General features: G+C 38.4%; 1 long non-coding RNA gene across 1 annotated transcript in view; it reads left to right on the top strand.

Annotated features, from left to right (window-relative positions):
- The window catches only part of LOC121139482, a 30958-nt gene extending 10606 nt beyond the window's left edge, over positions 1-20352 (top strand). The window contains exons 2-3 of the long non-coding RNA XR_005876435.1: positions 16976-17060; positions 20009-20352. This is a non-coding gene — a long non-coding RNA (uncharacterized LOC121139482). The remainder of the gene's footprint in view (positions 1-16975; positions 17061-20008) is intronic.
- Positions 20353-25217: the final 4865 nt, after the last annotated feature.

Genomic DNA, 25217 nt, shown 5'->3' with positions numbered 1-25217 from the left:
AATTATTCACAAAGAAATACTAAATATTAAAGCAAGACGTTTTCCTTTATTTCTGTCTACTATTGAGAGTTTAATGGAGCTGTGCAGACATAATCTTCTGTCACTTGGAGGAGAATCTTACTAATCCATCTGACATTACTTCAGTTTAGTCATCTTTCTATGAGTACTAGAGAGACAAGCTGCCAGAAAATTCCTGTTGTAACTGAAATGTAGCTGCCAACATTTTTTCTTCATCCTGTCAGATGTAGAGAATCTTATTCTGAGTGTGCCAAATAGACTTTCAGCATTCTTGACTTTCCAAGAACAGTTTGGTTATTTGCTTTGAAGGAAGTACAGTAGGTTTCAATGGTCCTCAACTGTGTCAAGGCATGGCTATGTGAGTGGCGACATAGGCCCCAGGGCTGTGAAGAACCTAGCGTGTGTTTTCTGGTCTCTTCCTGCGTGTTAAACATCAGGACAATGTGGGTAACTCTGGAAAGAATAAGAAAAACACTGATGTTAGATATATAAGTCCTAATTAATTTCCTCATTCACTCATGAATTATTGAGTAGCTCAAAACTAACACAGTATAATTTGAAAAAGAATCCTTTCCTCCAGATAATCCATGCCCATCTGCCTGAACCCTATTGTAGTACATATGTGAAAACATAAGAACCACAAGATAAATTTGCCTCATTCATTGTGTGGTGTATGACATGTCCAACACTGACAGCAATGAAGAACAAACATGCCATTATTCTCATGGATCGGGACAAAAAGTAAAGATATATGAAGAGATAGTTAAGCTCTGTGATAGATTACTGGAAAAAAATAAATCCCCCCTAATGTAACTGATGGGGAGCTATTAGAGTTCCTCTTTGATCAGTGGATATTGATAATGAGATCTCATGGTCCAGAAATTGGTCATGTGGGAAGTTGGGAGAAGGTGCACACACACACACACACACACACACACACACACACACACACACACACAAAAGAGAGAGAGAGCTGTATGTTATTCTATTTGTGCTTTTATAACAACAATACCAGATACTGACTTTCCATGTATCAGTAAACACTCTTTTCTTATGGTTCTTTCCAGAGTTTTCTGGATGCTCTGAAGGCCATCCTCTGAAGGCTTAAAAAACATTAGACCCTTTCAGGGTGAGAACTTATAAAGCTAGGTCACTGGGGTCATACTTTTGAAGGGACTGAAATGTCCTGAAAAGGTTCATGTGTTGAATGCTAGATCCTTAGTGCAGCAGTGTTCAGAAGTATCTGTCTCATTATGGTTGTAACCTCATAAAGTAACCCTTTTGATGGTTTTATAGTTGAATGGGTATTAGAAAGTGTTAGGGACTCTAGTGGGTGTGACTTCCTTGGATGAAGCAGCTTCTGGGAACATGTCTTTGGAAACCCTTTCTTGTCCTGCTGTCTTCTCTGCTCCCCTGTATCTGTAAGGTGAATAGCCTTGCTAACTCAATTTTGTTCACTTTCAGCTTTGCTCATTCATACCTTCCCTTCCTTTTGGTTCATTGTAGGATTAAAGAAACAGGGCCATGAGCTTAAACCTGAAACTGTGAAGTAAAATAAAACCTTTCTTTTTTAAATCTTCTTGTTTCCTTGGATATTTTGTCACATTGGCATAAAGCTAACTAACACAGAGGTATTGGAACATGGCTCTCATGCTCACCTCCCAGATACAATGCGGTGAACAGTTTCCCTTATAATATGTTCAACCATGATGTTTTTTGAAACTGAAGTCCCAAACAACAGTTCCAAATGAATGTGGACTGAAATGTTGAAACTATGAGCAAACAGTAACTCCTTTATAAGATTTAGTTCAGGTATTTTGTCTCAGAAATGGCAAGATAACACAGCTCTGGAGAGAAGGGATTCTGAAATGAAGGCACCAGAAGATTTGGTGCTTTATGAAGGACTGACTCCTTTTTCTCTTCCATCATCTTCAAAGGAGGAACCCTTAGCCTGTAGTATCCTTTCCTGCATTATCAATAACTTTTAGTCTCCGCAGAACACCTGCAACGTCATTGTGGCTACCTAAAACAACAGCACTGCAATGTTTTCCACAATGATACAGACTGTTTCTTAGTTATTGCATTATATGAAAAAGGGAGAATGATATAAATATATTTGGAGTATTTCTTTCTAATGATGAGATTGTGATTCATTTAAATTTTACTTAGTAGATTTTCTAAAATTTCAGAATACATTATGTTCGGTGCATTTTCATTCCTTAATGCATGGAGTCAAATATCATAAAAATATAAAAATTCATTATTTGAAAATGAATCATCCCCCACTAAGTGGTGGATTATATATTTCAACAATTCAACAAATATTTTTAGAAGTTTAAATGGAAAACAAAATGTAGGACAGTCAATATAAATAAATGTCAAAGCCATAGTTTTGAAATGATCAAAGTTTATGTAGCTGTGATATAATAGTTTATATAACATAACACAAATATTTTGTAAAATTGTATAGTATATATGTGGTCTAGATATATTTTAATGTAATGAAATATATCCCAAGGACACTGATTAATTAAAAAACATTTATGGTTTCATCAGGGGTGAATGATTAATAAAGAGAAATTGATGAAGGACTACCTTAAGTTACATCTATAAACTTTATTTCTTTTAAAACAAAACCAAGAAATGTGAAAAAAATCACTTAATATTGTCTCTTTAAGCCATTCTGTATGTTAATATATTAAGAAAAATGCATATAAATTTTATGTTAAACTGCAAAGTATTATGACCATGTGTGATATCACATTGAAATCTTAGAACCTCTTAGATCAACCTAAAATTTTTAGTATTAAATGCCATGCATACACTGATAAAGACATGAAACATATTTTAACAAATAGATGCCAATTTAATGTCTGCCAAATTACCACTCATGTTAACAATAGAACAAACATGGGATGTAGTCACTCATATATGGATTTTAGACAAAAAGCAAAGGATTGCCAGCCTGCAATTCACACCACCAGAGAAGAAAAGAAGCAAGGAGGACCCTAAGAGGGACATGCATTGTCCCCCGGAGAAGGGGAATGGGACAAGATCTCCTGAGCTAATTGGGAACATGGAGGAAGGAAGAGGGAGTTAGGAGAAGGAAAAGGGGAGAAGAGGAGGGGAGAGGAGGGAGCAGGAAGATTGAGTCAGGGGAAGAATAGAGGAGAGCAAGATAAGAGGTACCATAATAGAAAGAGCCATTATAGGTTTAAGGAGAAATCTGACACTAGGAAAATGTCCAGAGATATACAAAGATTACCCCAACTAACTTTCTAAGCAGTAATGAAGGGGTTATCCTAAATGCCCTTCCCTAATAATGAGAATGATGACTACCTTAAATGTCATCTTAGAGCCTTCATCCAGTAGCTGGTGGAAGCAGAAGCAGAGACCCACAGCTAAGCACTGAGCCAAATTCCTGGAATCCAGTTGTAGACAGGGAGCAGTGACAGGTAAAGGGGTCAAGACCATACTGGGGAAACCCACAGAAACATCTGACCTGAACAAGGGGTTTCTCTTGCATCTCAGATTGATAGCTGGGAAACCAGCATAGGTTGACCCAGTACCCCTGGAGGTGGGTGTCGTTTAGGAGGCCTGGGCAATCTTTGGGGCATCTAGTAGTGGATCAGCAATTATCCCTAGTACATAAATGGACTTTGGGAGCCCATTCCGCATTGAGGGATACTCTCTCAAAGACTTTTTCAGCATCCAGTGAGATGATCATGTAGTTTTTCTTTAACAGTTTTTTTTATATGGTGGATTATATTGATAGATGTTCATATGTTGAACCATCCCTGCATTCCTGGGACAAAGCCTGCTTGATCATGGTGGATGATTTTTCTGATATGTTCTTGGATTTGATTTGCTAGTATGTTATTGAGTATTTTTATATCAATGTTCATGGGTGAGATTGGTCTGTATTTCTGTTTCTTAGTTTTGTCTTTGTTTGGCTTGGATACCAAGGTAATTGTAGCCTCATTGTAAGAGTTTGGCAATGAACCTTCTACTGTGTGGAACAGTTTGATGAGTATTGGTATTAGGACTTCTTTGAATTTCTGATAGAATTCTGCACTGAAACCATGTGGACTTGGGCTTTCTTTTGTTAGGTGACTTTTGATGCCTGCTTGTATTTCATTATGTGTTATAGGTATATTTAAATTACTTATTCTTGATTTAAATTTGATAAGTGATATATATCCAGAAAATTATCCATTCCCTTTAAATTTTTTAGTCTTGTGCAGTACAGGTTTTCAAAGTATAACCTGATGATTCTCTGGATTTCCTCAGTGTCTGTTGTTATAACCCCCTTTTTGTTTCTGATTTTGTTAATTTGCATATTTGCATATTCTCTTTCTGCCTTTGGTTAGTTTGGATAAAGTTTTGTCCACCTTGTTGATTTTCTTGAACAACCTTCTTTTTGCTTCATTGATTCTTTGTTTCTACTTTATTAATTTCAGCTTTTGCTTCTTTTTGTTGTAGAGCTTTCAGTTGTGCTTTTGATTCCCTAGTGTGACTATTCTCCAGTTTCTTCATGTGGGCACTTAGTGCTATGAACTTTCCTTTTAGTGCTGCTTTCAAAGTGTCCCATAAGTTTGGGTATGTTGTGTCTTCATTCTCTTTGAATTCTAGGAAGTCTTTAATTTCTTTTTTATTTCTTCCTTGACCCAGGAATGGTGCAATTGCACATTTTTCAATTTCCCTGAGTGGGTAGGGTTTCTGCAGTTTGTGTTGTTGTTGAATTCTAACTTTAAACCATTGTGGTCCTATAAGATACTGGGGGTTACTCCAATATTTTGTTTGTATCCGTTGAGGTTTGCTATGTTGCCAGTTATATGGTTGGTTCTAGAGAAGGTTCCATGTGGTGCTGAGAAGAAAGTGTATGTTTTGTGTTTGGAGGGAATGGCCTATAGATATTTGTTAAAACCAATTGGGTCATAACTTCTGTTAGTTCCTTTGTTTGATGGTTAGGTTTCTGTCTGGTGGTCCTGTCTATTGGTGAGAGTGGGGTGTTGAATTCTCCCATTATAATTGTGTGTGGTTTTATGTGTGGTTTGAGTTTTAGTAATGTTTCTTTTACAGATTTGGGTGCCTTTCTATTTGGGTCATAGATGTTTGGTAATGAGACTTCATCTTGATGGATTTTTTTTCCTCTGATGACTATGTAAGAGGTGACTGTCCTCACCTCTTTTGATTGATTTTAGCTTGGAGTCTAATTTGTTAGATATTAGAATTGCTATAACACCTTGTTTCTTGGATTCATGTATTTGGAAAATATTTCCCAACTCTTTACTCTGATGTAACATCGGTCTTTGATATTGAGGTGCTTCTTGTGTGCAGCAGAAGGATGGATTATGTCTTCGAATCCCTTCTGTCAGCCTGTGTCTTTTTATAGGATTAGTTAAGACCATTGATATTAAGGGAAATTAATGACCAATGATTGTTAATTTTGATTGTTTTGGATTTGTCGCTAGTGGTCACATTGTGTGTGGATTTGTTCCCTTCTTTTGGCTTTTGGTATGGTGGGATTATCTATTGTCTATGTTTTTGTGAGTGTAGAAACTTCCTTGGGTTGGACTTTTCCTTCCAGTACTTACTGTCTCTGGGTTTTTGGATATGTATTGTTTAAATCTGGTTGTGTCATGAAATATTTTGTTTTCTCCATCTATAGTGATTGAAAGCTTTGCTGGGTATAGTCGTCTGGGCTGGCATCCATGGTCTGTTAACGTTGGTCGAACATTTATCCAGGACCTTCTGGCTTTCAATATTTCCATAGGAAAGTCAGGTGTAATTCTGATAGGTCTGCTTTTATATGTTACTTGGCCTCCTTCCTTTCCAGCTCTTAATATTCTTTCTTTGTTCTGTATGTTTGGTGTTTTGATTATTATGTGGTGAGTGAACATTTTTTTGGTCTGATATATTTGGTGCTCTGTAAGCTTCTTGTACTTTCATTGGCATGTCTTTCTTTAGGTTGGGCAAGTTTTCTTCTATGATTTTGTTGAATATATTTTCTGCATCTTTGAATTGGGTTTCTTTACTTTCTTGAATACCTATTACTCTTAGGTTTGTTCTTTTCATGGTGTCCCAAATTTCCTGCATATTTTGTGTTGGGGATTTGTTGAACTTAAATTTTTCTTTTTCAATGAATCTATTTATTCTACACCTGAGATTATCTCTTACATCTCTTATATTCTGTTGGTTATGCTTGTATATGCAGTTCCTGAATATTTACCCAGATTTTCTGTTCCCAGCATTCCCTCAGACTGTGTATTTTTATTGTATCTATTTCAGCTTTCAAGAATTTCACTGTTTGAATTATTTCCTTCACTTGTTTGTTTGTTTTTTCCCTGGATTTCCTAGTTTTCTTTAAGATAAGAGATTTGTTTGTTTCTTGTAATTTTTGGTTTGTCTTTTCCTCAATTTCTTTATTTTTTTCTTTCATTATTTAAAGGGATTTTCTCATTCCCTCTTTGGAGGTCTCTATCATCTTCACATAGTTATTTTTAAGGTCATTCTCTTCTGCTTCATCTGTGTTGGGATGCTCAGTTCTTCATGTTGTACAGTCCCTAGACTCTGGTGGCATCATATTGATCTTTCTGTTGTTGAATATGTTTTTTATACAGTTGTGCTGGTAAGGGTCTCTCTCTCTCCTGGTGGACACAGGTCCAAGGTTCTCTTCTGGTGGGTACAAGTAGGTTAAATAAATACTCCTATGGCTCTTGTCTTCCTGTGAGTGGAGGCTGGACTAGTACTGAAATGTAGGCGGACTCTGGATGGCTTGTTCCGCTGGGACAGTTTGTCCTATGCACAGTCCCTGGGCCAGGAGACTCCGAGAAGGGCAAGCAGAAAGTGGGCTGGACATATCTAATGATTTTTTTTTGGTTTTTCGAGACAGGGTTTCTCTGTGGCTTTGGAGGCTGTCCTGGAACTCGCTTGGTAGTCCAGGCTGGTCTCGAACTCACAGAGATCCACCTGCCTCTGCCTCCCGAGTGCTGGGATTAAAGGCGTGCGCCACCAACGCCCAGCCTAATGATTTTTAAATACATTGATCTTTACTACTCTAGTATGATACAGAGGACACTGTGAGTTAAATGTTATTCAAGGCAATTTTATATAGATAAGCAATTGTGGTGTTTGAAAACTTGGGCCACATTTACTCCAGCATACTCTATATAGAGCATTAATGCCTTTGTTTTCTTTCTACTGGTACAATGAAATATTATGACAAAAAACATTTTAGGGTAAATGGATTTGCTTTATTTTATGCATTCTCATAATGGTTCACTATAGAGAGAAGTCAATGCAAAACTCAAACAGTAGTAGAATCAGGAACTGAAGCAGAAACCATGGAGGAACACTTCTTACTGGCTTTCTCATTATGCTCTCTTATACAATCCAGTACCACCTGCCCAGGGTGGCATTGTTCACAGGGGGAGGGATACTCCAGCATAAATCATTAATCAATGAAAAGCCCTGTAGACCTCTCTACACATGGATCTTTTGGAGGCATTTCCCAATTGAGGTTCCTTCTTTTCAGGTATCTCTAGTTTGTGTCAAGTTGCCAAAACCATATATGTATATGTATATATGGTGAAGAAGATTGACAGTCAGCAGAGAAGCATATTCAAGATTGTAGAATGTCCTTATGGTAAGTGTGAAGTAGCATGCATGATTGTGTGCTCTCTACAGTGACTGTGCAGGCTGCTACTGGTGGTGATGGACTCATTTACCAGCCGTAACGGATGAGCCAAACCTGTTGGTTATTTTCAGTAGCATTCAATTCTGCAATCTTTAAGTTCAGTGTAAAAGGGTTTCCCAAATATAAGGGTGGCAAGAAAGCATGTACTATAAACAACTAACTTTGGCAGAGTCACCTTGGGGACTTCCTTAGAGAAGGAAATTTCCATAGCATACAAAGTATTTTGACATGGAAATAACTTAATAACTCTGTAGAGCTGTCAGTGTTTCTTATGGGATTTTTTTCTATCAAGATAAATCTTAGTTTTATCATTTTTTTCTGTGGTTTTAAAATGAAGTTTTTAAAAACAGCAGATAGCCAGTGACTAGAAAAGCAGTGAACTTGCTGTTGGTTGGTTTTCATGATAAGAAAAATACTCAGAACTTCTGCATTTGTATTGTTTGAAAATAGGTATGACTTTATGGACAGATGTCTACTTGAGACTGTCACCTTTGCCATTTATGAGCTGCATGATCTGACACTCCTTAGTAAACTTCTCTGCCCCCTCCTCCATTTTTTATTCAGATAAAAGAGGCTTATAACAGAGACTGCTGCATGGTGCTTGCATGAGGATCATAAAAGGTAGAACCTGTAAAACTCCTTGGGCAAAAGCAGACAGTACCAATTAGTGCTATTATATATTAGGGACAGTATTATTTGCTTCAACTTTATATCAATTTATGATACCAAATTCATTCACTAATGACTATTAGTTACTGCTCAAAGCACTGGATTTCAAATACGTTGAGAGTTTGGAGCAGTTGTTATCAATGGGTCATCAGGAGGTGCGCTTCAGGGTCTCTTCCCTCTGTCTCCCTTGGCAACAGGAGGTTTATCTGAGATGCTTTTGTTCTTGTGTGAGTTCACACATCCCAGAGCAAGCGTCTTGTGTACACTCTGAGTTATGAGTTACAAGCATGAAGCCCGTGTGGGAAGTTGGCCAGAGCACTGAGGAGAAAGTTGCTCAGTTCAGAATTATTCCAATTTCCCTTTACCTCTTTTGCTATGGTTTTTACCTGGAAAGGGGAAAGGGCACTAAAATGATACTTTGGAACCTAAAGTGGTGTTAAAGATGGAAGACAGCACTGAAAATAACAGCAGGAAGAAGAGACCTGGGCCTCTGAGGTTTGGGCAGAACTTCTGTGTAGATAGGTACTGCCTACTTCCTAGCTTCCAGAGGAAAGAAATGGGAAAATGTCAATTTTCAAGTATGGGTCTTTTCAAGTTTTGGAGTTGCTGAATAGCAGTTTTTGTTGACAAAATATTTTTCAAGATACAGGTCCTGGATTCAAGAATTTTTCATTTTGTAGGTTTTGGTCAGGGGTAGCTATGTCTGGAACGACTCTCATTGTGTCCTGATGATTTTATTCCAGGAGTGTGAGTTACTGTTACAACTTTGTTTTCTCATCTCCAGCAGAGGAACTCCTCTGAAGTGGTAGAAGGGGCAGTGGAAAGAAGCCGTTTGCAAGCACCCATGAGGCATATGCTAAGGGAGGAGACCATTCAAACGTTTCTTTCATCATCACTGTGCCCAGTCATATTTCATCATGAAAATTCATACTGGGAGAAAAAACAAGGATTGGAGTGAATTTAATAATTCTATGAGATTAAAGTTTTGCAGTGAAGAAAAATAAGTTGCCTTTTCCCAACATGGTCGAATAAGTCACTAAAGTCTAAAACCTCATTGGAAGAGGTTAAACTTTAACAAACAACTTCCTTTAATGTCCTTAGTCTGTGATTTTAGCAAAGCTAGAGGACAAACTGGCTAAGTCCCTCTGGTACGAAGGTAGTGTATACTAAATCAAAGTAAATTTAAAATCCAATTTGCTAAAGATCAGTGCTTAAAGCATACACATGTTAAAGAGAAGAAATAGCCATTATTTGTGGTCCAGTGAGAGAATACTTCTGAAAACCGTTTGCACATAAATCTTCTTGATAGGAAACACAGAGTGTATCCTTGTAGCCAACACTGCACATGAATGTGACAAACGAACTTGAGAAGTCAGCTAGTCCCACTGTAGCAGTTTCATTCAGAAAGATCAAAAAGCCATTAACCCGAGTGATGATGCCTTTTCTGCGAACGAGGTCTGTGAGGGTCAAAATTACCCAGCAATTCCATCTTCATTTCTTTAACATGGAAACCAGTAGGCTCATATTTTAACCTCTTGTCTCTAACCGGCAGCCTCATTGAGATCCTGTGTGGTAAAAAGTTTGTCATGGCCATCCATCTGGATGCTTTTCTAAACCCAAGTTCATCAATTACAAGGTCAATCTTCTCTCAATAGTTCTACCTAAAGCGAGGTACAAAAGCCTATTTTTTTTGTCACCTGTCCTGAAGAGATGAAAATCCAAGGATGTATCACTGAGTGTGGAAAAATAAAAACTATGGTTCCTCTTTCAGCCGTGAGCTTGTACTGTCCTCGGTGATGAGCCTTTTTCTATGCTTCCGTGGGTGTGCCAAGTACCATCGCCCTTCTCAGAGCTGACTGCATTTCTCAATCCGAAGCACTTGTGGGCCCTTTGGGATGAAAGACACTTTCCTTGCTAAGTGCCAGCTATTTTTATTGTTATTATTGCTATTAAGTCAATTCCCAAAGTCATCTCCACTAACACAGCATTTTCAAGAATGACATATTGCAGCTGTGCACTGGGAAATTCTGTTCAGATAGTTTTTTGATGCCAATCTCATAAGTATTGCTTGCATGGAGGCACTTTGGGGAATGACACTTCTTTTGGTGGCTCAACATGCCCACAGGTAAAAAGCTATTAAGGGAATAACGATAGGCAAAAGCAGGTGGCAGATACTTTTCTCCCCATCTCATCTTCAATCTAAGGCATCTGTTGTTTAAGAGTGTATGCGGTCACCCCACATAAAGACTGGCTCTTGAGAATAATGCAGCGTGATGATATTCAAACACTTCCTTTGAGTGCCATAAGACTAATTGGTTTAAAATGTTTCCATCCCAAGAAATATGCCAAGTTTTGGAAGTGTGGCTTTTCTATTTAATTTCCAGAGGGAATTTCTGTAATGCCTTTTCATTATGTGTTTGAGAAATCCATAGTGCTCATATACCCACAATTAGGCAACTGTACAGAATAAAAAAAAAATCAGGGAATAAAGTGATCTAGGTTCCCATTGTATAGAGGTACATTGTGAGTCAGCAGCAAAGACAGAACTCACCAAATACCTGATTGTAGAGGTTCCTAATTTAGAAAAGTGGAGACTACTTGGTGAAATATTTCTGAGGAATTTTCCCTGTGGATTAGTTCAATGTACTATCGTTTAGCTCTCTAATATGAAATACCTTATGATAGGTTGATTTTAACCTTTTGTCTTTGCTGCACCAATTGAATCCTACCAATTCTAGATTAGGACTAAGAGGAAACCTGCCTACCCCACCCCCACAGATTTCCCATCTTTACTTTCTTTTTGACCCAAGCTTGATAGTGTTGCCTCTATGTCCTTTTAATAGTCAAAAATATGACAGAGACTTTGGTAAAAGATGACAACCTGTAAATAATTTCACTTAATTAGCCTGCTTTTGAGAAGATCAACTCCTTCTGTTTTCTTCTTCACTTAGAATAATTGAGAAAAGACAGATCTATATTCAATGACAAATTAAACCCAAACCCAATTTAGGATTCCAATTGATCAACTCTATCAATCTGCATGGGACTAGATTGGCAAAATTGCTACCTCTTTTCTCTACAATGGACAGGAATCCAGAAGTTAAGAGGAAATAATGATTGCAGCAAAATTGGTCCTATGTAGATACTATCCAATGAGGAACAATAATTAAAATTCTCTACAATAATGTAATATGTAGAAATAGATACTGATTTTGCTAGTAAGTTAAATATGAAGATAATTTATCTGTGCTTTTATTTAGGATTCAGTTGATATTTTAAACAACTTATATAAGGAAACTATAAATTATACCTACAATTTATGTTTTTAAATTTTCCTTTTTGTTTTTTCTTTTATTTGTGAGATTATAATATAATTTATTGCTTCCCTTTCTCTTTGCTCCCTCTGAATTCTTTCTTTGACTTCTCCTTGCTCTCATATGAATTCATGCCCTCTTTTTTCATTGTTGTTACATACATGCATATATATGTATATACATACATATTCCTAAATACAGTCTATTTAATCTGTATAATGTTACATGCATATGTTTTAAGAGATGACAATTTGGCACTGGATAACTAATTAGTGTGCGTATCCCTGGTTGAGATCTCAGGATCTTGTCTTTTTTGAGATAGGATCTCACTATATAACCTAGGCAGGGCTCAAATCACACAATTCCTGATTTACAACTCCATAGAACTGGGACTATAAGAGTATATCACCACACCAGGGTTCAGATCTTCAACTTTGATATCCTACAGACAGACTTGACTGGCAAAATGCTTACAAACAGCTGTTAAGTGATTTCTTTCTTCTCAGCAGTATGGATTTTATTTTATCATAGTAGTTGATAGAAACACTATTTTTATTTTTTAAATCTTTCAGTGTTTCAAGAATATTTTTCTGTTCTTTTATATGATACATTTATCTTCCTCAATAGAGTTCTTATTATTAAATTCCTTTTGTTCTGAAAATTAAAATAAATTTCTCTTTCTCAATGGTACTTTACAACTTCTGTCTTGTCATTTATCTTTCCAGCTTGACTGTGTAATTTTATAAATTTAGGGCTTTTTAACAGTGCCATAAAATACTTGATTATATTTCATGATTTTCCCTGACGCTATTAATGGAAATATCAATGCTTTATAGAAAATAGATAAAAAAGAAGCAGATGAAGCAAGTAGGCTAGGATAGTACTAATTTACATTGGACACTGAAATAACAGTAAGGTAACCTGTGTTTTTTCCCCTTTCTTTTATTTAAATTAGAAACAAGCTTCTTTTACATGTCAATCCCAGTTACCTCTCCCTCCCCTGTCCCCCACCGACCTTGTCTCCCATTCTCTTTCTGCTCCCCAGGGAGGGTGAGGCCTTCCATGGGGGATCTTCAAAGTCTGTCATATACTTTGGAGCGGGGCCTAGACCCTCCCCTGTGTATCGAGGCTGAGAAAGTATCCCTCTATGTGGAGTGGGCTCCCAAAGTCCATTCGTATACTAGGGATTAATACGGATCCACTTCTAGAGACCCCATAGATTAACCAGACCTCCAAACTGACATCCACGTTAAGGAGGTCTGGAACAGTCCTATACTGGTTTCCCAGCTATCAGTCTGGGGTCCATGATTTCAAGTCAGCTGTTTCTGTGTGTTTCTTCAGCCTGATCTCAACCCCTTTGCTCATCACTCCTCCCACTATGCAACTGGATTCCAGAGTTCAGCTCAGTGTTTAACTGTGTGTGTCTGCTTCTGCTTCCATCAGCTACTGGTTTCAGGCTCTAGGCTTGCATATAAGGTAGTCGTCAGTCTCATTATCGGAGAAGAGCATTTAAGGTAGCCTCTCAACTATTGCTTAGATTGTTAGTTAGGGTGAACCTTGTAGATCTCTGGAGATTTCTCTAGTGCCAGATTTCTCTTTAAAACTATAATGACTACCTCTATTGTGGTTTGTCTTTTCTTGCTCTCTTTTATTCTTCCCTTGATGTGATCTTCCTGCTCTCTTATGTCCTCCTCTTGCCTCCTCTTCTCCCCTTCTATTTTTTCTAACTCCCTCTCCCCTCCCTGCATGCTCCCAATTAGCTCAGGAGATCTTGTCCCTTTCTCCTTATGTGGGGTACCATGTATGTATCTCTTAGGGTTCTCTTGTTTCCTAGCTTCTCTGGCGGTGTGGATTGTAGGCTGGTACTCTTTTTCTCTATGACTAAAATCCATATATGAATGAGTACATACCATTTTTGTCTTTTTTGTGACTGGGTTACCTCACTCAACATGGTTTCTTCAGTTCCATCCACTTCAAGAATCCATTGTATTTTTCTGCTCAGGCATACTCCATTGTGTAAATGTACCACATAATCTGTGTTTTAAAAAAGTATAACAATGGGATTTAAAAAGGAATAAATGGACAGTTTTTCATCTTTCCATGAAATTATAAGCATGTAGCTTAAAATTTTCTACACTACATCAAAATTTGTCGCTTACACTATAACGTATTTTGTTAGGAGGAAGGATGATTGATAGTATGTTTTGAGTCTGGAGATGAGACTAGTTTGTCACACTACAATGCAGAAGACAGTTTCTAGTGCATAAAGGAGTCTTGTGAAACACCACTGTACCCAAGAGTATATAATTATGTGCTTATGGTGATTTATTTAAATTGGTTATTTAAAAGCCATTTGACTCAATTTTAATTGGTAAGACGAAAAAGTACACTAGAGGGAAGAGAGTGCTTAGTCTTTGAAATAAGTGGTGGCTTATGAATGTCTGTTTTGTCCCCTACTAATTACACTACTTAAACAGGTTACTTTAAGAACTTCAGTTTCATTTGTAAAAATTAAATATTTTTTCAAAGCTGTTATATGAATAAAAATGATATCACTGAAGGATTCCATTACAAGATGTGAACCTTCATCCAGCCAGTGTGCCCTAACATAAATATGTAAACTTGCTGAAAACACAAGATTTCTTAGAGTTGATGATTTGCTTGCTTTGTTGTATAGGTTCGTGGCTGAACTTATCACATGAAAAATCATTTCAAACTGTTGAAAGAGAATTCAGGAATGCTTTCCTAGTGTGCTTTCTATTGCTGTGATAAATACTATGACTTTTTCTTTGTATCACTATTGATGTGATTTTTAAAAAAGCAACATGGGGAAGAACGGATTATTTGGCTTACACATTTGGATCACAGTATGTTTCTCAGGGTATTCAGGGCAGGAACTCAAATAGAAGTAGAGTCATGTCTAATAAGTGGTGGTGCGTGCATGTAATTTCAGCACTTGTGAGGCAGAGGCAGGAGAGTCTCTATGAATTCAAGGCTAATCTGATTTACTAAGCATGTTCCAGGATAGCTACAGTTGTTAAACATAAAAACCCTGCCTTGAAGAAGGAGGAGGAGGAGGAGGAGGAAGAGGAGGAGCTAGGAGGAGGCAGAACAATGAAGCATAAGTCATAGAGTAATGCTGCCTATTGCCTTGCTCTCCAAGATTTGCTTAGTTTGTTTTCTTATACAACCGGAAATAGTGCTTCGTGGGCTCTTCAGTATCAATTATTAATGAAGGAAATGTCTCACAGATATGACCACAGGCCAGTCTGGTGGAGGCCAATTTTCAATTGATGTCCCCTCTTCCCAAGGAAGTCTAGTTTCTGTCAAGTTGACAAAAACTGACCAGAAAACATGGCTTTCAGTGAAGCATAGGAGGGTGTGCATGCCTTACCTTCATGTCTTTAAGGACTATTTTAATCAATTGGTTTAGAAAAGTTTAACCTAATATTTTGACCCATACTTAAGAGAACTGTCTGGAGGCTGATTTTTTCTCTATATTAAATGAAGACTGTGTGACCTTATGGTTTTGGGTGGACACAGGAAGTTCATTTGTAGTGCATTTTTTTCTGAAGTGATTCTTCCATGAGCAGTCTTTGGGTGAGATAAGGATAATCTATATGTTTACGTGAATGAATTAAATCATATGGTATGCTTCTTAGCATCTTACAAAGCTACAGAGCTAGAAAGGTTGAGAAGTTGTACTATGGGAAGAAAAGAAGGGTTGTCTAGATAAAGTATGTAAAATATAAGATGATGAAAATTTGGAAGTGAGTCATACAGGCAAATGGGGCTTTGCCCATTATTCCTCATGTCTGATGATGAAGATGGTGTTCACGTTTATGAATTAATTAACACTCCTATAAATTTTATTGTTCATAAAGTTTCATCTAAAGCATCAAATGAGAAGCTGACTTTTCCCCTGTAGTATTTAAACTATTTTGGGACTATGTTTTATTAACTTGAATCCCCACCTCATAACCACTAAGGAGTTATGGATGTTTTTGACATATTAAATGATACATTATGATTAAATTGATCTGACATCAGTATGAATCTTGCATCTAATCTAGTCCTCACTTTAATTCTTAGCTTTTGGGTAAACATAAGGCTGTCTCTAATTTTAACTGCACATGCTTAGTGGTGCCATAATGGATGGATTTTTCTTGAGAAAAAAAATAGGCTATAAATAAACACATTTGTCATTGCTGGTAAGTGAATGCTATACTTGCATATTGTTAAAGTAATGGCTTTGGGGGAATTTATTAAGTCTAGTGAAAAAATCAGATTGCATTTTGCTAAAGTTAAATTATTAGACTTTTAGGCAAGCCTTTAAAGCAGCTGTGATCTTCCATTTAATCTATACTTCATGGTGGGTTGGGTGCTGCTGTTTGTTCTTCTTCATTGACAGTGTGCTAGCTGCTGGCATTTGCAGTCTCCTACTTTCATATGCATAAATCCCATTATTCTCTATGGTTGATGCTTCCAAGATGAGACGGTGGCTTTCTTGACCTATGTGTTGATTTATTTTAGAAACTGAGAAAGTATCAAAGCACTGAAGTTGGATCCTATTAATCTTTGCTTGCTTTCTGTCTTTTCTCTCTGTAATTTTTATTATTAAAGCTAAAACAAAAAGAGTGCTGGCAAGTATGCACATAACAGAAAATGGTTTTAAGTTGGATGTCTATCACAGTCTGAAAATTGCATTTCATAGCATCAGTGTAATGAATAATTGCTTTCAAGCACATGTATCTAGCTTACTTGAAAGATCGTATATCTTCTTAATATGAAGGTTTTTGGGCTGTTTTGCTTTCTTTTAAAATAAGGAACACACACACACACACACATATATGATGAATAGCATGCATGTTGCTTTGGGAAGAAATAAAGTTATTTGAATTTTTATTATAATTTTCTAAGAAAATAGTTGGCGAAATCTGAAGACATGCTTTGTTTTGTTTTGAACTTGGGATAAGTTGGTAATGAGATTTTTTCCTAAATTTTGTCTTTAGCTTATATATAATACACCAGATTATTTAGAAAAACTTACAATTACAATATACTTACATTTTAACTTAAATTATTGTGGTGGTTTAAACAGGAATGGTTATAATGGGTTTATATATTTGAATATATGGTCCTCAATTGGTAGAACTTTTTGGGAAAGATTAAGACTTATGGCCTTGTTGGAGGACATATATCTTTGGAGGTGGGCTTTGAGGGTTGAAAAGCCCACACCATTCTCAGTGAGCTCTTTCTGTGTTTGTACTTGTAGATCAAATGCAAGCCCTCAGCTATTTCCTCAGAGCCATGCCTGCCTGCCTGCTGCAATGATCACCATGGACTCACTCTCTGAAACGGTAAGCAAGCCCCCCTTAAATGCTTTCTTCTGTAAGTGTCTTGGTTATAGTGTCTCTTCAGAATAATAGAAAAGTAACTAAGACAAATACAGTTTTTATTAGAACAGAAATTATGATGGAGAACAAATATTTAAGATACTATATTTTAAAAGATAAACTCTTTTACAGAGTAAGAGAGTTCCTAAATATTAAAAATGAAAAAGTTAAGAAGTAAAACAGATATAATACTACATAGTAAGTTGCCTGCCCTACTGAAACAGTGTCAATATCAATTAGACTATTAGTCTTTTTATTTATTTATTTTGGTTTTACGAGACAGGGTTTCTCTGTATTGTTTTGGAGGCTGTCAGTCCAGCCTAGCCTCAAACTCACAGAGATCTGCCTGTCTCTGCCTCCCGAGTGCTGGGATTAAAGGCATGTGCCACCACCACCCGGCTTAGACTATTAGTCCTAATGGTCTGCTTTCAAGCATTAACATTTAAATTATAATTCTTATAACTGCAATTCATTAAAATTATTATCCTACAGTTATTTTTTTATTTAGTTTTTGAGACAGAGTATGGTATTTTCCATTCCTCACTCTGGACTTAAAATCTACTTCAAGTTGGCCTCAAACTGGGGGTATTCTTCTTGCCTTAGCTTCCTGAGACTTGGAATTACAGGATGACAACCATGTCTGTTTGACTACTTTACTGATGAATATTTATAATAATGTACTCTTAAGTAATCTACGCTGCAAACGAAACCCCAAGCACTGCAGTGTCTGAAGTCATAAATATTTTCTGAGTTTGGGGTGTGGAAGAAGGTTCTGGATTATGAAAAAGCCTTTGACAAAATCTAACACCCCCTCATGATAAAAGTCTTGGAAAAGTCAGGATACAAGGGACATACACAAACATAATAAAGGTAATCTACAGCAAGCCTATAATCCACATCAAATTAAATGTAGAGAAACTTAAAGCAATTATGTTAAAATCAGGAACAAGACAGAGTCTGAACTAGCCGGTTATATACCTAGACAAGGGCAGTGGAGGGACTAGGACACGAATCCAGCCACAAAACCTTCAACCTACAGTTAGTCCTGTCAGCCAAATGTGCTGTGGTAACGGTGGCACAGAACTTGTTTGGAGTGGCCAACCAATGACTGGTCCAACTTGAGGCCCATACTGCAAGAGAGTACCCAATCTTGACAATGCCTCAACAGCCAGGACAGAACCAAAGAGGGTTGCAAAAAATCAATTAAATGATTCATAATGATATTCTGCTATACTCATGAATTGGAGCCTAGCCCAGTTGTTGTCAGAGAGGCTTCATTCAACAACTGATGGGTGCACGTGCAGAAACCCACAACCAAACATTAGGAAGGATTAGGGAAGAAAGAATAAAAAGAATTGTAGGAGCCAGAGGGCACAAAGTCCACTGAATCAACCAATTAGGACTTGTAGGTGCTCACAGAGACTGATATGACCATCAGGGAACCTGTATGCACTTAGGTCCTCTGCATATATGTTATGGTTGTGTAGCTTTGGTGTTTCTTGTGGGATTCCTAACAGTGGGAATGAGGGTGTCTCTGACTCTTTTGCTTGCTTTTGGGACCCTTTTCCTGTATTGGATTGAATCATCCAATCTTAATATAGTGTTTTGTAACTTGTTATGATGTGTTTAGTTGGTATCTCTGGGAGGCCTGCCCCTTTCTGAAGGCAAATGGAGGAGGAGTGGATCTGGGAGAGATGGCAGGTGGGGGCAAGGGAATGGAGAGGAGGCTGGAGGGGAAACTGTGGTAGGGATGTAATATATAAGGGAAGAATTAGAAAAAAAGTTTGTGGACATGATGCATCTGGAGCTCTGGTCATCAGAAGAAATGGCTGGGCTCAGGATTACTTCCAGGCTTACTTACTAGGTTGCTGTTATGACATCATTTCCCAATATGCTGCACAGAATATGACAGTCCCTTTTATTATCCTTATATTGTCCTTTCATTCTAGATGAAATTATCTAGAAGAAAAAGAAAATACCTCCAAATAAATACTGAAATTTGTTTTGTTTCTTTAAAGATGTGGGGTGTGGATTCTGGGTGGTGGGGACAACTGGGAGTCATATTCAAGACTTATTTCCCATATGTGTGCTGGGCTTATCACTGGGCACTCTATATGTATATCTATAGTGCACTGATTACTATAGTGTGTCTGTGTGAGAGAGAGAGAGAGAGAGAGACACACAGAGAGAGACAGACAGACATACACACAGAGATAGATAGATAGAGAGAGAATATGAATTTAGAATAGGGTTATTTTTCTTGCTCCTTTGATGATAACATAACCACAGCACAAAATAGTCAATTAAAAATCAATTTCCTTCCTGAAATATCACATCTGGAGAAAAACTTTATAATTTAATATAGATATCCTTAAAGAATAATTTAGAACTAAAAATAAATCCTATTTCTAAGCCCCGAGCCAGACAAGTCAGGATGACTGAGAGGTGAGAGGCTTGCTGCTGTGTGAAGAGACCATTTCTTTGGCAGCACCTGAGTCTTCAGACTCTGAGATCTAGGTTTGTGCTGTAGCTGTTCTCAGTCTTAACATAAGGTATGCCATTGCTGGATGAGCTGTTAAAATCCCATAGTTATTTAGTAAACTGACCCACCCCAAATGCAGTCTTGGTTAGAACTTCTGACAAAGGTAGTAGTAGTTTGAATTTGAATAGATTTTTCTAAGTTGACTGGTTATTTTATGTCCCATATTTTTTTAAACCATGATACTGAGAAGTCCCCCTGATTATAGAGAAAATTCATTTTTGTATCTGGCAGGATATTTACCTATTCCTTGTAGTTGTAAACAGTTTATGGAAGTCCATCCCATGGTCCTCACCCCTAAACATAGGCTGATTTCTCTTTTACCTCAGTCTTCAGTTTTGAACAGGCTTCTAATGACCTCTGTATTTTACAGGTCACATTTCCAGACATGATGGCAACACCTGATTAAGTTGCATGCCTCTGCATCAAAGCTAAGGACCTCTCAGTCCCGTTGGATGAGTTGTTCTCTATAGCAGATATGAGTATGATGGAAGACTTCCAGCTGCCAGTTCTGTCTCCAATCAATTGTGGAGGTGGTATTGCGCTTGTGCATGTGACTATTACCTGGGATCTATGAACACACACACAGATCAGGAGCCTCTTCCTTGAATAGTAGATTTGATAACAGAGCTTTCATGTGGGAATAATATGATTTCATGAGTTTAGACAGTTTTCTTTTTTTAACGTGTTTTTAAATTTAAATTAGAAACAAGCTTGCTTCACATGTCAATCCCTGCTCCCTCTCACTTCCCTCCCCTCCCAACCCCCTCCCCATCCATCCAATCACAACTCCACTCTCCAGGAAGGGTAAGGCCCTTCATGGGGGATGTCCAAAGTCTGTCATATCGTCCCAGGGTAGGGACTAGGCCCTCCCCCATGTGTCTAGACTGAGAGAACATCCCTACATGCCATATGGGCTCCCAAAGTTCATTTGGATGCCAGGGATAAATATTGATCGATTGCCTGAGGCCGCAAAGAATGCCCACACCTTCTCACTGACACCCATGTTTCTGGGATCTGGATAAGTCCCATGCTGGCCTCTTATCCATCAGTCTGGGGTCCATGAGTTCCCCCTTGTTCAGGTCAGATGTTTATGTGGGTTTCACCAGCCCAGTATTGACGCCTTTTTTCATCACTCCTCCCTCTCTGAAACTGGATTCCAGGGATTCAGATCAGTGTATAGCTGTGAGTGTCTGCCTCTGCTTCTACCAGCCACTGGATGGAGGCTCTAGGATGGCATACAAGGTTGTAATCAGTCACATTATCAGGGAAGGGCATTTAAGGTAGCCTCTCCACTATTGGTTAGATTGCTGACAGTTTTCTTATTCATCATTCTTTCCAAGAAATTTCATTCTTTCATTTTCTTTTCTTAAAATCCTTTTTTTTTTTTTGATATTTGTATCAGGTCTTTCTTGTCAGACTTTCTTTGGACCACCAGCCCCCAAATAATGACATGGAGAATTATTATTAATTATGAAAGCTTGGCATTAGCTTAGAGTTGGTCCTAACTAACACTTAATACAGCCACTTTGGAAATCAGTATGGAGATTCCTCAGGAAAATCAGAATCAGTCTACCACATGACATAGCAATTCCACTTTTAGGCATATACCCAAAAGATGCACATTCATACAACAAGGATGTCTGTTCCACTATTTTTATAGCAGCACTATTTGTAATAGTCAGAACCTGGAAGCAACCTAGATGCTTCTCACCTGAAGATTGGATAAAGAAAACGTGGTGCATTGATACAATGGAGTACTATTCAGTGGAAAAAAACAATGGAATCTTGAGATTTGCAGGCAAATGGATGTCACTAGAAGAAGCCATCCTGAGTGAGATAACCCAGTCACTCATGGTATATACTCACTCATATATGGATTTTAAACATAGATCATGGAGTGCCAGTATACAATCCCACTGCCAGAGTGTCTGGGAAACAGAACCTTTAACTAATGACTGATAGAAGCAGAGGCAGACACCCACAGCTAAACACTGAACTGAACTCAAGGAACCCAGTGACAGAGAGGGAGGACTGATGAGCATAGGGGTCAAGACTGGGCTTGTTGAACCCACAGAAATAGCTGACCTGAACAAGAGGGCTCTTGAATCCCAGACTGATGTCTGGGAATTCAGCATGGAACTGATCAAGACCCCCTGAATGTGTGTGTCAGTGAGGAGGCATAGATAATCTATGGGGTCTTGGGTAGTAGATCAGTATTTATCTCTGGTATATAAATGGACTTTGGGTGCCCATCCCACAATGAGAGATGCTCTCTCAGCCTGGACTCTTGGGGAAGGGCCTAGTACATACCCTGAATGAAATGACAGACTATGGATACCCCTCATGAAGTACCCCCCTTCCTGCGGAAAGAAGTGGGGATTGGGCAGGGGGGATGAGGGCTTGATGGAAGGGCATGGGAGGAGGAGAGGTAGAGGGAACTGGGATTGACATGTGAAGCATCCTTGTTTCTAATTTAAATTTAAAAACAAAATAAAATAAAAAGAATGTAAACCAAAATTTAAAAGAATAAATAAATTATTTAAAAAAAAGAGGTTGACAGATCTCTTTGAGGCCAAGGCCCCCCACATATACACAAGTTTTATCCAGTCCTAAAGAGAAATAGCTCACACAATCATGATCTCAGCCCCTGGGATCACACGTCTTTAATCCCAGCATTAGGGAGGTATATAAGACAGAACCAATATCTTGGTATCAGGCGTTCATTCTCCATCTGCACTGAGTATAGGAAGCATTCAGTCTCAGGATTCTCCAGTCATGCTGAGGAGAGGCAGCAGGATCAGCCCTTTCAGCCTGACAGATATGTTTTTGTCCTGATCTTAACCTTACAGTTTGAACCCTAATATCTGTCTCTAAGTCTTTTATTTACCATATTAAACCCAACCATTAAATAATTTTGTTGCTATTTCATAGCTATAATTTTGCTACTGTTATGAACAATATTGTAAATACCTGATATGAGGCAATTTACTTTGTCTATCCAATCATAATGCCTGTGAACCACAATAAAGACCAACAGGGTACTAAAACCCTAAAAGTTCAATAGTGCACCCACACCTTGGGGGGCAACCAACATCTTTCTAATTGGATTTAAGATCCACTTAATATAATCCCAGCACTCGAGAGGCAGAGGCAGACAGATCTCTGAGTTCAAGGCCAGCCTGGTCTACAGAGCGAGTTCCAGGACAGCCTCCAAAACAATACATAGAAACCCTGTCCAGAAAACAAAAACAAAAACAAAAACAAACCAACCAAACAAAAACAAAACAAAAGATCCACTCAAGAGAAAAACTATGCTTGATGCAGAAAACTTAGGCAATGCCCCATGGCTAGTGAAGTCATGCATTTTGGAGGAGGATCTATAACTACTAATTTACTCAACCAGCATGATCTCTAAGTACTTTCTAGTATTTGTCTTTATACCCTCAGAAATAAATGTAGTCTTCACCCCTCATCAAGGAACTTTCTCTTTGCAACAGATAGAGTCCATTACAGAAAAAACACAACCTATTAAAGTGCAGAGCTATGGAATCCAGTTGTCATGAATATAACTACAAGTTCTGAACCTAAAGCCCAGGAATCATTGTGGGAAAGGAGGTGGGAAAATTTAAGAGCCAAAGGATCAGAGAATTTATTGTGAGGTCTTTGTCTCCTACAAATGTCAAAAGCTATATAGTTTCACCACACGGCTGCCTAAAGATGAGCTGAAGGAGGAAAATAACAGCAGACATTCTAGTGTGGGCTAAGGAAAGTTCAGAAGGCCTTAGCCGTATATAAAGAAGTATGAGAAACTAAGGATTGTTGAGATTTAGAGAAAAACATCTTCCCCAAGGAAGATCACACCAACTGGTCATCTAATACCAGATGGTCACCCATGGAAACATGCATGCAAGTAACATTATACAGACTGAACAATTTATATTTATGTATTTGGTAATGTGTGTGTGTATACATGCACATATATATGCATATACATATATACTATATATACTACATATATAATATATACTGATAGATATATAGATAGTAACAATTAAGGAAAAGGGTGCCTAGAAATTTGAAAAGTCCAGGAAGATTATATGGGAGGTTTTGGAGAGAGTAAATGTAAGGAAGAAATTACACAATAATATTGCAATCCCTGTTGCAAGACATGTGAAGATAAGTCATTGTGATTGGTTTAGTAAAAAGCTGAACAGCCAATGGCTAAGCAGGAGAGATGAAGGGGGCCTTCTAGGCAGAGAGAAGAACTCAAGGGATGAATATAGGTGGACCTGTGAGATTAGAGCAAGTCAGATACACAGTACTAAGGAGAGGTAAAGAGCCATGTGGCAAAATGTAGATTAATAGAAACAGATTAATTTTTAAATTTAAATTAGAAACTAGCGTGCTTTACTTGTCCATCCCAGCTCCCTCTCCCTCCTCTCCTTCTCTACCCTCCCCAGCCCCCATCCAATCCCCACTCTGTTCCCCAGGGAGGATGACGCCCTCCATGGGGGATCTCCAGAGTTTGTCATTTCCTTCAGGGTAGGGCCTAGGCCCTCCCCCAAGTGTCCAGACTGAGAGAGCATCCCTCATTGTGGCTTGAGCCCTCAAAGTCCATTTGTGTGCAGGGATAAATACTGACATACTACTACCCAAAGCCCCATAGGTTGTCTAGGCCTCCTCACTGACTCCAACATTCAGGGGGTCTGGATCAGTCCCATGTTGGCCTCTCAGCCATCAGGCTGGGGTCCAAGATATCCCCCTTGTTCAGGTCACCTATTTCTCTGGATTTCACCAGCCCAGTCTTGACCCATTTGCTCATCAATCCTCCCTCTCTGTCAGTGGGTTCCAGGAGATCCGTTCAGTGTTTAGCTGTGGGTGTCTGCCTCTGCTTCCATTTGTCACTGGATGGAGGTTCTAGGATGGCATATAAGGTAGTCATCAAACTCATTATCAGGGAAGGGCATTTAAGGTAGTTAGTTCACTATTGCTTAGTTTGCCAGTGTTGTCATCCTTGTAGATTTCTGGAAATCTGAGTAGTGTCAGATCTATCCTCAAACCTAAAATGACTCCCTCTATTATGGTATCTCTCATTCTGCTCTCCTCTATTCTTCCCCTGACTCAACCTTACTGTTCCCTCGTGTCCTTCTCTCCCCTCCTCTTCTCCCCTTCTCTTTTCCTGGCTCCCTCTCCCCCCATGCTCCCAATCTGCTCAGTAGATCTTGCTTCATTCCCCTTCTCTGGGGTACCACGCATATGTCTCTTAGGGTCCTTCCTGTTTCCCAGACTCTCTGGCAGTGGGATTGTAGGCTGATTTCCATTTTGCTGAGGAATCTCCATACTGATTTCCAAAGTGGGTGTAGGAGATGACACTTCCACCAGCAGTGGAGGAGTGTTCTTTTCTATCCACATCCTCTCCAGCACAAATTGTCATTGGTGTTTTTGATTTTAGCCATTCTGACAGGAGTATGATGGTATCTCAGAGTTGTTTTAATTTGCCATTCCCTGATGGCTAGGGATGTTGAGCACTTTCTTAAGAACCTCTCATCCATTTTAGACTCCTCTATTGAGAATTCTCT

Source organism: Mesocricetus auratus, unplaced genomic scaffold (assembly GCF_017639785.1).
Source record: "Mesocricetus auratus isolate SY011 unplaced genomic scaffold, BCM_Maur_2.0 Super-Scaffold_15014, whole genome shotgun sequence".
In the NCBI taxonomy this organism is placed as follows: Eukaryota; Metazoa; Chordata; class Mammalia; order Rodentia; family Cricetidae; genus Mesocricetus; species Mesocricetus auratus.
The sequence above is the reverse complement of the archived record's forward strand: the minus strand, read 5'-3'. Positions and strand labels throughout refer to the sequence as shown.